We start from the raw sequence: 10,571 nt of genomic DNA, 5'->3' as shown, positions 1-10,571 counted from the left end.
GCATTAATGTACATACTACTTCGTACTGAAGAGATAAAGGAACACCATGGTAACCTAAAAAGAAAACTTATTCAGGGTGTGTAAATTGCATTCTTAATGCATTCTAAACTTTCTTAATAGTATGCCAGCTCTAAAACTTCTTCACAGACTGCATGAACGTTACTTCTTTTTTCAACAAATTGTTTATGAATGATTCCTTTGCCATATTCTATGCATTTTAGCTTGGGATTTCTCCCTTTCACTCATTTCTGCTGTCATGAAACCTGTTTTCCATTTTATTGAATACAGTTTGACTGTATGCTCCCATCCACTATAATTGAAAACATTTAGTCCCAGATGTTGTAATATTTTTTTCCCTCACAACAAAAAGCAGTTGTGGTAAACACCTTCATGTTCATATTTTGTTTCTCCAAATTAACATGTTAATGTTCTTTTTCTTCTTTCATGTTAATTTGAAGAAGGACAGAGGGATACTACTTAATCCAGGTCATGATCTTATTTTTTGTCTTTGGAGTTTCAATCAAGAAACCATTGTAGAGAGGAAATATTTTCTTGGTTCCTTAAAGAAATTTTAAGCAGTGTGTGTGGAAAATAGAGATAAATCTTTTAGATGGCTTGAGAATAACAAAGAAATATTAGTTCTGGAAAACAAAGAAAAGAGAAGTTTTAATTTGCTTTCATGACCAAAATTTAAATGCAAAGGCCTATTCTACATTCACACTGTGGTTTTGCAGTAGCCAGTATGCTGCTTTTGTTATTAAGTTTTGACCCTGAAGGAGCACTAGTTTTCTAAAACTTTTAAATTCTGTTCTGAGGGAAACCCCAGGGATTTCCATCATTCGTTCATGGAATAAAAGATTTTGGTAACCTGATCTGATTGTTGAATCTCTCAGTCATAACCAGGTAGCTATTACATATCTTCTTAGTAATAACTTGACCCACATTATTTTTACTGTAATGTTTTCATTCCTATGACTCCCATGTGAGACTGGTGAACGCTGTTATATCTTCATTTTGTGAAAAGGAAACAGACCGAATTCTGATCCCATTGTAATCACTGGAAATATTTTCATTGACTTTAGGTTCTTGTTCTAATTATCTTTCCCATTATTATTCAAGACTGTCAAAAAGCCAGAAATTAAACTCAGTTCTTGCACATCCCAGTGTATCCCTGACTCTCTCTAATAAAAATAATTAAATAAAAATGATTTGTAGAATAATTTCTCACTGTATTACATTTATTAAGAGTCCACAGTTTATTAAAATAGACAATAGCTTTTAACATGAAATGTGTTCTGTATCATAGTAGAGAACTTTGTACAAGTTTAGGTCTTTTTGTTTAATAGAGCTAAATGAACTTCAAAAACATCTCATTAACAAGACTTTTTTCTTTTAGCTCTTCTGCCTTTTCCCAAAATACACCAAACATCCACTTGATAGATTTAAAAAAAGAAACAGGATTCCATTCCTGGCCTTTTTTTTCCCAGCCAAAGCACTCTCATGCAGAGACATGTGGATAAAGTATTACAGCAGAACAATATAGTGTGTAATTGTATGTATGCTGAATGTGCTCATTTTCTAACCAGGCTATGTGATAGCAGCTCTGACACATCTCATTAAGGCTCTATTTGCCATACCATTCACAGTCTTGATGATTTTCAGATGTGTCATGCTATAGATGGATATATGAATTAAAAAAATATGCTTGAGACAGTGCTGATTCAAGATATGATAGATGATCCACCTTTCCCAAATAAGTTAGCTGTCTAGTGATAAGCAGCATTACAGACAAACAAACAAAACCATATTTACTTCTATTACATAGAGCTGTTTTGCTATGACAGCTATAACAACTCAGGAATTTCAAAGTTAATATTCTCACCCTTTTCAACAGCAGTTTCAACTGTTCAGAAATTGTTCAGTGAGCTATGATTTATATAATTGTTTTACACCAGGTTCCTGCTTTCTTTAATCATGCTATGTAATAAAAATATTCCCCAGTAATGGTCAGCTTGACTGCTTGGCCTTACACACACGGTGCAAAAGGGCAAGGATCAGACTACAGAGCCCATAAACTGTGAAGGACCACACTGAAGTTCAACACACTCAGTCCAAATATTCCTTGACCCTATTCCTGGTTTGAGGCAGCTGAGAGGGAATGAGTGGGCATGATGTGCTTTTTCATAAGCCGATAGCCACCTCCACACAAAAAGGACAGGATCTGGATGAAAGGAAATCACCCAGCTTTCAATATTTTGCACTGGAGAAGTGATTGCTAAAAAGGAAGAAGGCAATGGGTTAGGGTGAAAGCTGCTAAATATTTCAGCAAAGAAATCAAATTGCGAGTTGGCCTTTGTAAAGGAAAATTAATATTGACAAAAGCTGTTCAATGTGCTCTTGAAAATGAGCAAGGCTATTTTCATTTAATTAAGACAGAGGAAAAACAGTAAACAAAACAGAACAGAATCTGTAGCAACTTAAGCACACAGAAGTGTTGGATTTGAGTTCATCATGCTGCTGAACCAAGGCCCATAAAACCCAACTGAGCTGCTTCTGAATAAGTTTCCGTGGCCCTCGTAAACCCCTGTTACTCAGTAGCCATATAATCAATTTATTTATATATACTGTGAAATAATCATCACTTATGAAGCTTTTAAACCTGCAACTCATTTCCAACTTTTCCATTAATTTCTTTGGAAAAACTATTTCAGCATTCTTTTGCTCCATGCCATTTACCAAACTCAAAAATGACAACCAGGGGTTCAAAAGAAACACTAAAACACATATTCCATCATAAAAATTCTGGACAAACTCACCCTTTTCCTTCCATTGACAGTAATAATTCTACCTCATGAGTTATCAGTACCTCCATCATGCATAATGATAGGGATAGAGAGATCAAAGGAGAGATTAAAAATATTTTCTTGACCTCACTAAGGGGGATTAGCTGTAAAATGGGAGGTCAAGCTTGAGGTTGTTCAGAGAGTGACAGAGGTCCTATTTTGAGGACAGTAGTAGAAATCAAATGATGTAATTTTATTTTCCCAGCGCCTTCAGAGGTGGGAGTAGCAACAGCTTTTTGTTGCTACATTTCAGTTAATGTTCATGTGAATGGAATAGAAATTAAAACAGAGTTACTGTGTCAGCTCCTGCTTCACATCTCAAAACTTAGTTGGCTCATTTGTGCTGGACAGTCCCAGGCTCACAGAATATCAGAAAAGCTTCACATTTAAAGTGAGGCTGAATGAGGAATCCCAAGTGAATCTAGAGTTGCCAAAAGGTACTTGCTGGTTAGTTGTGAGAACTGATATCTTGTAGCCACAAAAGACAGGCTGTACAGATAGCAGCTTCCTCATGCTGTTCTACTGATATGTTGAATCTGCTATGGACAAACAATTTCAGAGAAAACAAAGATCAATTATTATAGTCATTTACAGTCCTGACCTAGTTTGAACTTGGGTTTGTGCAATGGCTACATGGAAACTGAAATTTTCTGCTCAGGTGAACATGAAAGCTTCTTGAACTGAGGGTGCTTTCTTTCACTGTCCCTTCTCCAGGTTATGACCCAACACCTCAACAGGACTTGAGAATGGTCCAGATTGCAGGGCTTTCTTATTCCAGTAGTAAAACTACAGCCATAATTTCTGCCTGAACTGCCTGATTTAACAAAAAGAATATATAATTTAATAGGAAACCATCTTTGACTTCAAAAGACTTATTATAAAAATTGCTCTTAGCTCAAAGAATATTATACTTTAGCTGATTATTTGTGTTAGGATGAGTAACCTAGGTATGCACACCATTCTCCGGCCCTTTGTTAACTACTCCTAATAGAGGGTTTATCTTCCAATCTTCATTCATAACCATTTAAAAACCTAATACTGGTTAAAAGTATGATGGCCAGAAAAATATTTTATATCTCTGAGATTTAGAAGTTGTCTCCTACCTTAAGATCATTTAAGCAATGATTATTAAATTACAGATAGAGCAAGCATAGTATTTTAATCTGAAACAGCAAGTTTTTCTGATTGCGGCAAAAAATGACATAACAAAGCTCTAATTTTAATGGGCTGAAATATCTCCCTTCTTTCCTGTCTGTTCTGGACATTTCTGTGCTTTCTTTCATCCCAACCATGCCAAGCCACTGCACATTATGCTTGGGAGAGAGGAAGAAACAACAGCTGGACTTTACCTCCTTAAGGAAAATATTGCTGCTGCTGGGCATTTGTTTTTTTCTATCTCATCAAATATTTATATTGATTCAACATAGCTGGACATCTAGGAAGATTGATGCTGTCTGACTGTTTCATATTTGTCACTCATTTTACTTTGATATATCTTGACTTTTGGCCTTATTTCATCCATGTACTGTTCTTTGTTTATGGTGTGTGCATCTAAAAGTAAATCTGGAGCATCTTGAGGTCATTAAAGAGTGTAAATCACAATGACAAATTTGCATAATGTGTCAGTGTGTATCTGGCAAGCCCTCGTGGCAAGAGGATTACTAAAAACTCTAACACAACCCACATTTTCTTCGAGTTTACTTTTAGAAGTCAAAGCACTTCACATTCTTACGAGTTTCTATGGCTGTATAGTTTTCAAAAAGTTCAAAATGTATTTTATTAGTAATAAAAGAGATCCATACATAAACAATCAAATTTATATCAAGGCTATTTTAGGATTTTTACTTTATGAAGCAATGAAACAGCCATAGATAAAAAATTAGTAAGTTTGTATCTTTGCTCAGTAAAGTAAGTGCATTAAAGAACCCCTTGCTCACAGAATACGTTTATAGTTAAAGGAAATTAGGAAAGAACAGTCACTGAATGATGAGAACCGACTGGCCACATTCATTCTATCCAGCTATAGAAGCTGGTTCCAGTTTTCTTTGTTTCCATGAGAAACTTAGATGAAAATTTGTCTTCCTATTTTCTGAAAACAAAAGCAAACTTATCTTCCTTCTCACCCCCCTCCCAAATGTCGTTGATTCACAAAAAGAGTACCTTAGCATCCTGTCCTTAAAGGGTTTTCCTTACTACATATATATATATATATATATATATATATATATATAAAAGAAGAAAATAAGTGATTTTTTTTTCTCTACAATAAATCTACATTTAAAATGGAATTTATTTAGAAAGGTAGAAATTTTCTTGCAAGTTCAGAGCAACTTGAAAAGAATCAGGACAGGGAAAAGGAACAGTTATTTGTGCTGAATGGTGACCTACTTAATTACAGAAAAGAAGAAAGATTACAGTGAAGGCAAGAACACATGCAGAGATATGTTGGTCATCAAGGAAAGTATTTGCAGATGTAGGTAAAGTTGGGGAATATAAAACATAGAGCAAAAGGCTCCAGGGAAATTGTTCTAAATGAACATGTTCAGTGTCACTCTTATTTCTACAGCAGTTAATCAGTGAACAATAAATATAAAGGGGTGGAGAGGCATTATTCTCTTCCCAAGCATAGTGAAAACATCTGAGTATGATGCTATATATGCCTAGAAATTCCCAAAGTATCTACAGACAAGAGAAAACTGTCCTTTTGTGTCTTCTCCACAATCCAGATGAATAAACCTGATATTCATGTTTTTTGTATTTCTTTATAGACACACAGTTAGTGCTAATCTATTTAGGGTGAATATTTCATCATGTAATGAGGAAGAAATAAAGCCAATATTTGTTATTAGCTTTTAAAATGAAATATTTTCCCTTTCTTTTAAGATACTTCATTGCCACTAACATTCATGTCGGAGGTAAAAGAATTTTAATCACATAGCCCAATTCAGCTCTTATACAAAATCAGTATAACTTCTTTTGAGACTGTTTTCAGTCCAAATATTTATCTGGTAAGCAAATTACCCTATCACTTTCTTAAGTCAGAAATACCATACTGCAACCTTTCAGTACTTGTTAGGAGGCACATGAGAGAAAATGTTAAAATGCATATTCAGTCAAGAGCAATGTATCATGAGCAACGAAGCAGGTGTGAATACTTGCAGAGATGATAATAATGACTATATTTCTATTGAAGCAGGATACTATTGTAAATAGAGTGGACACTCAAAAGGCCCAGGATCTACTCTTACCTTTGATACAATCTCCTTGTCTCATGGTTTCTATTGTGGCAAACAGAGAAAGCTGCAGAAATCCCATACCTATGAGAGGTCTAGCAGAACACTGCTTACATCTGTTTAGAGTATTAGTCAACAACAATATAGTTTGAACACATCTCTGTTCCCCTCAGCCTTAAGTAATAAACTAAAATACATATTAAAAAGTTCTTCTAAGGAGGAGACCATCCCACCATCCCACTTTTGAGTCAGCAAAGATATTCCATTGTACTACTGTTCACAAAATATATGAAGCTGTAATAGCATATATTCAAAATAAAACCCATCCTTTGCTGTAAAATCATTATGTGTCTTGCATTATATGCATATCTAGCCTCCAACTGTGAAATAATAAAAGACATTAATTCTTATAGTGATAACAAAATATTAGAGAATTGTCATTACACTAATAAAGAGACACTCTGGAGAGCTGCTGTAAGGAGCTGTGGGCTTGATTGGACTAGCTAGTTCTAAAAGTTACAGAGTCTGTGCAGAGCCTGTTTGAGAGGGAGGTGGCCAGGCACAGTGGTGACATGTTTGGAAAAGTCAAGGGTCACACCAACAAGCTGTTCCGAGCAACAGCAGCCTTGATGCACCATGATTCTCTTGGCTGCTGCCATTGGATTAATTTGGAGGATTCAAGAGAGAATCCACAAACAGAAGGAGAATTGATGTCTGTAGTCCAAGAATAACATTATTAAATACATAAATACTCGCAGTGCAACTGAGCTTTCTGCCAAAGGGATCATGTTGCTATAAGGGTGATGGATTTGAACTTCTGCTTTGTTACCTTAACACACCAAATACCCAGCTGCCTATTTCTCAAAAAAAGTCATTTTGGTTTGTCAAACAGTGTTCTGCCTGCATCAGTTCTTTAAATTTATGACATGCACCAGCTGTGCTCAAGGTAGGCCATGTGACACCACAGCATCCAGGTGTTTCTCCCTGAACCATGGGATGCAGGTATTGATTAGGAAAAGGCTTTCAAACTTTTACACATGCACATCACCTTTGCTTGAGTCTGATCCTGTCTTCAACATGTAAAGCATTAATCCTTGAGCTACTGACATGATTTACATGAGCAAAAATTGTGAGTCTCTCTCTCCTATAAGCTGGATCTTAACTGCTGCTGCTGCTGACTGCACAAACACAAGAGGGTCAGAAGGGATATAAAACTAAGATGTAGGGGAGAGGGGCAAGGACTGCTTTCACTTGTTCAAGGAATTGTCTGGAGACATTTAGGCTGCAGAGGGTTGGAGCTAGTAACTCTGCTGGGCTTTTTTAAATCACTTACTGTATTTTTTTACTTACCAAGGGAAGCATGTACCCAAAGTCCACTTGAAAATCTAGGGCTGCCATTTTCTAATGAATAGCTCCTTTCAGAGGTGTATCCTGCACATATAAACAAGGCCTCCATAGAAGAAATATGTTTGTGTACCTACAGAGCCTCTTGAGGGGACCAGTAGATGGGGCTCAGGACACCATGGAGCTGTACCAGGGCTACTTGGACCCAATGAAACCTGTACTGAAAATCATAGAATGGTTTGGGTTGGAAGGGACCTTAGAGATCACTTTGTTCCAACCCCTCTGCCAGAGGCAGGGACACCTTTCATTGAACCAGGTTGCTCAGAGCCCCATCCAGCCTGGCTTTGAACATTTTAAGGGATAGGGCATCCACAGCTTCTCTGGGCAACCTGTGCCAGTGCCTCACCACTCTCACAATAAGGAATTCCTTCTTAATATGTAATCTAAATCTGTCCTGTTTCAGTTTAAAGCCATTCACCCTTGACTTATCACTACATGCCCTTGTAAAAAATCGATCTCCAGCTCTCGTGTAGCATCAGTTTAGGTACTGGAAGGCCTCAATAAGCTCACCCCACAAGCACCAGCTCTGGTCAACCCCAATGCCCACACAGGGTACAAGTGTTACAGGATCAGTGAAAAATTGCTCCTGGGAAGGATGATTGAGGAGGCCTCCTGGGATGGTCCCTTTGGATGCATTGCAAGGGATACTTCTGCATAATGGCTTCCAGAGATTCTGGTATGTGTTGCTATCATTTTCTACTCCAGGTAGTGAGTAAAGTGCAAAATCAGCCTTGGAAACACCGGCCATCTCCAGAAGACTCCCACCAGGGTCAATCTGAAGTGCATGAATAAATACCCACATTAATCTCTAAAACAATGCTGTTCCTTGGGTGGTAAATAACAATATTTAGCATTGCAAAAGGTAAAGGCTGTGGCAATAAATATCTGAATAAATGCAACTATCATATGAAAATATCACTATAGAGCTTTCATAACAAAACCAGCAGCTGTAGATGCAGATTTGCATTTAGAACTTACACCCTACTGTGGATGTGCCAAACTACAAACTAGAGTTGTTTAGGAAGCACGAATAATCCCTTAAGAACCACAGATTCCTACAAGCTTCTTCCACGTCTTCCTCCCCCCTCCCCTTCCTCTGCCTTGGCTGTGTGATGGGATGCATCCCCTAAGTCAGAGGAGGCTGGAGGCTGGTGGGGAGAGCCACTGCTGCTGTCACTAATTGCAGTGTGAGGGGACGTGCAGCAATTAGCTGCTCCACTTTGGCTGCACTTTGATGATGTGACTGTTTTGATCTTACCCATCCTCGGTCTTTTCTATCAGATGCTGGAGTTGTAAATCTTTTAGCTGTGCAGGATACCACTGGGCAAAGAGAGCTCAGTATCTCTTTTTTTTTTCTCCTCTGTAATCTCTCCATGAACCAGCCTTGGCAATATCCTTTTTGTTTGTGCAAAGATAGAGGCACAAGAAATATGTTAATTAGCTTGGAATATGAATATGAATTTTGTACTGTGGCATTGTTAAGCTTTTTCACACCTAGTAAAGAGCATTAAATTTATATTAAAAAAAGGGGGATTAATTGAAATAGGCATTTGCCACCATTCATTTTTATCTGCTGTTGTAAATGTGTGCATTTTTGAATGATAAAGCTGCCTATTAACACATCCAAATTTTGTCTCAGCTTCTATGTATTATGGTATGATCAGCATAATTAAGCATTATTTTTTGCTTTTCAGTAACTGGAGTTACTTCACTACAGTGACTCTAATGTTAAAAGACAAGCAGTCAGATGGAGTGAAAATTCATAGTATTGTGGTACCATCGCCTTCATGCAGGTTTTCAATAAGGGGGACAAAAAATATTGCTGATACCGTTTAAGAAACATGTATGATGCCATTCTTAAAGGGTAAAGAACTGAATTTAAAACTATGCAGGGCCCAGACTTTTCAGCCATACCTCATACAGCAGTTACATTTAAAAATTCTGTTTCCAGTGTTAAAATGGCAACATTTATTTCTGAGCTCAAGGCATTGTAAAAATAGATAACATTTGGAGGAAAGGAGAAGCTCTGCATGGAAACAGAAAAGGTGCTCCTAGGGACTGAAAGTTAAGTCTGAGTCTCGATGAAGCAAAATAGTTATTTCCTATTTTAGACAGAAAATGCTGTTTCTCAGCCTTTCTCAAGTCTATTTTATTGTGACTCAAGCATATAATTAGATACCGTGTGCACAAATTGTCTCTGTACGAAGCCATGAATAGAACCTTCCCATACTAACTTAAACTTTTATTTACAGTTTTGTATTATGCATTTAGTTGTGTGCTAAGACCAGAGAACCATCAATCTCATTCTCAAATGCAATCATTTTCATTTCATGTGAGCAATCAATTTGATTAGTTGACTGAAGAATTTAATGATAGTTCTTATGAAATCCAGTCAAAACAACACAGAGTGTCCCAGAGATCCAGATAACACATATGAAGGGCAACATGTGATTTTCTGAATAGGAACAATACAGGAGAGAGGATGTGTGTCCTACCTATGGAAAGTACATACTGCTTGTATGTATTTTTAAATCTTATAACAAAGGCAGGCAGAGATTCTAAAATGGAATCATAAAAATAATTTTTAAATGGTATTCATGAAAAAAGAAAAAATAAAACAATGTTAGAGCATCTCAGATCATACAGCTTGGACCATGTACAGGAATAGCAGAATCGTCTTCATAGCAGAATCAATTACTGACTATTGGACAAAAGTCATTCAGAGACCCTGAAAACCTTTTGACAGAGGAAAAGTTAAGGAAAAAATGGATTTTTCAAGGCAGTTTTGAAGCATTGAGATACTTGCACTAATAGATGAAAATTCAAGTATTCTTGGGACTTTAAAGGAAGATACTTGAAAGAAGCCACTTAAACTATGTCAGCATTTTCTATCCGGTCATTATAATCCATCACTTTCTTTTTCTCCTTTTTGGTCTTGAAAAAAGCCTTTTGAAAGAGTCTAGAGAATAAATATGCTCATTAAATGGCCAAAGTTTTTTTGACATATAAGCAAAAGACCCTTAAAATTATTAAATGGAAAAAAAAAAGTAAATTATTGTGATCTAAATGGTCTTTCCATTTTTATATCCAG

At 36.6% G+C, this 10,571-nt stretch overlaps 1 long non-coding RNA gene across 1 annotated transcript in view; it reads right to left on the bottom strand.

The window, feature by feature from the left end:
* Positions 1-1,255: 1,255 nt before the first annotated feature.
* The window catches only part of LOC138119893 (uncharacterized), a 52,260-nt gene continuing 42,944 nt past the window's right edge, over positions 1,256-10,571 (bottom strand). The window contains exon 3 of the long non-coding RNA XR_011155653.1: positions 1,256-2,275. This is a non-coding gene — a long non-coding RNA (uncharacterized lncRNA). The remainder of the gene's footprint in view (positions 2,276-10,571) is intronic.

This window comes from Aphelocoma coerulescens, chromosome 1 (genome assembly GCF_041296385.1).
Source record: "Aphelocoma coerulescens isolate FSJ_1873_10779 chromosome 1, UR_Acoe_1.0, whole genome shotgun sequence".
Lineage (NCBI taxonomy): Eukaryota > Metazoa > Chordata > Aves > Passeriformes > Corvidae > Aphelocoma > Aphelocoma coerulescens.
The sequence above is the reverse complement of the archived record's forward strand: the minus strand, read 5'-3'. Positions and strand labels throughout refer to the sequence as shown.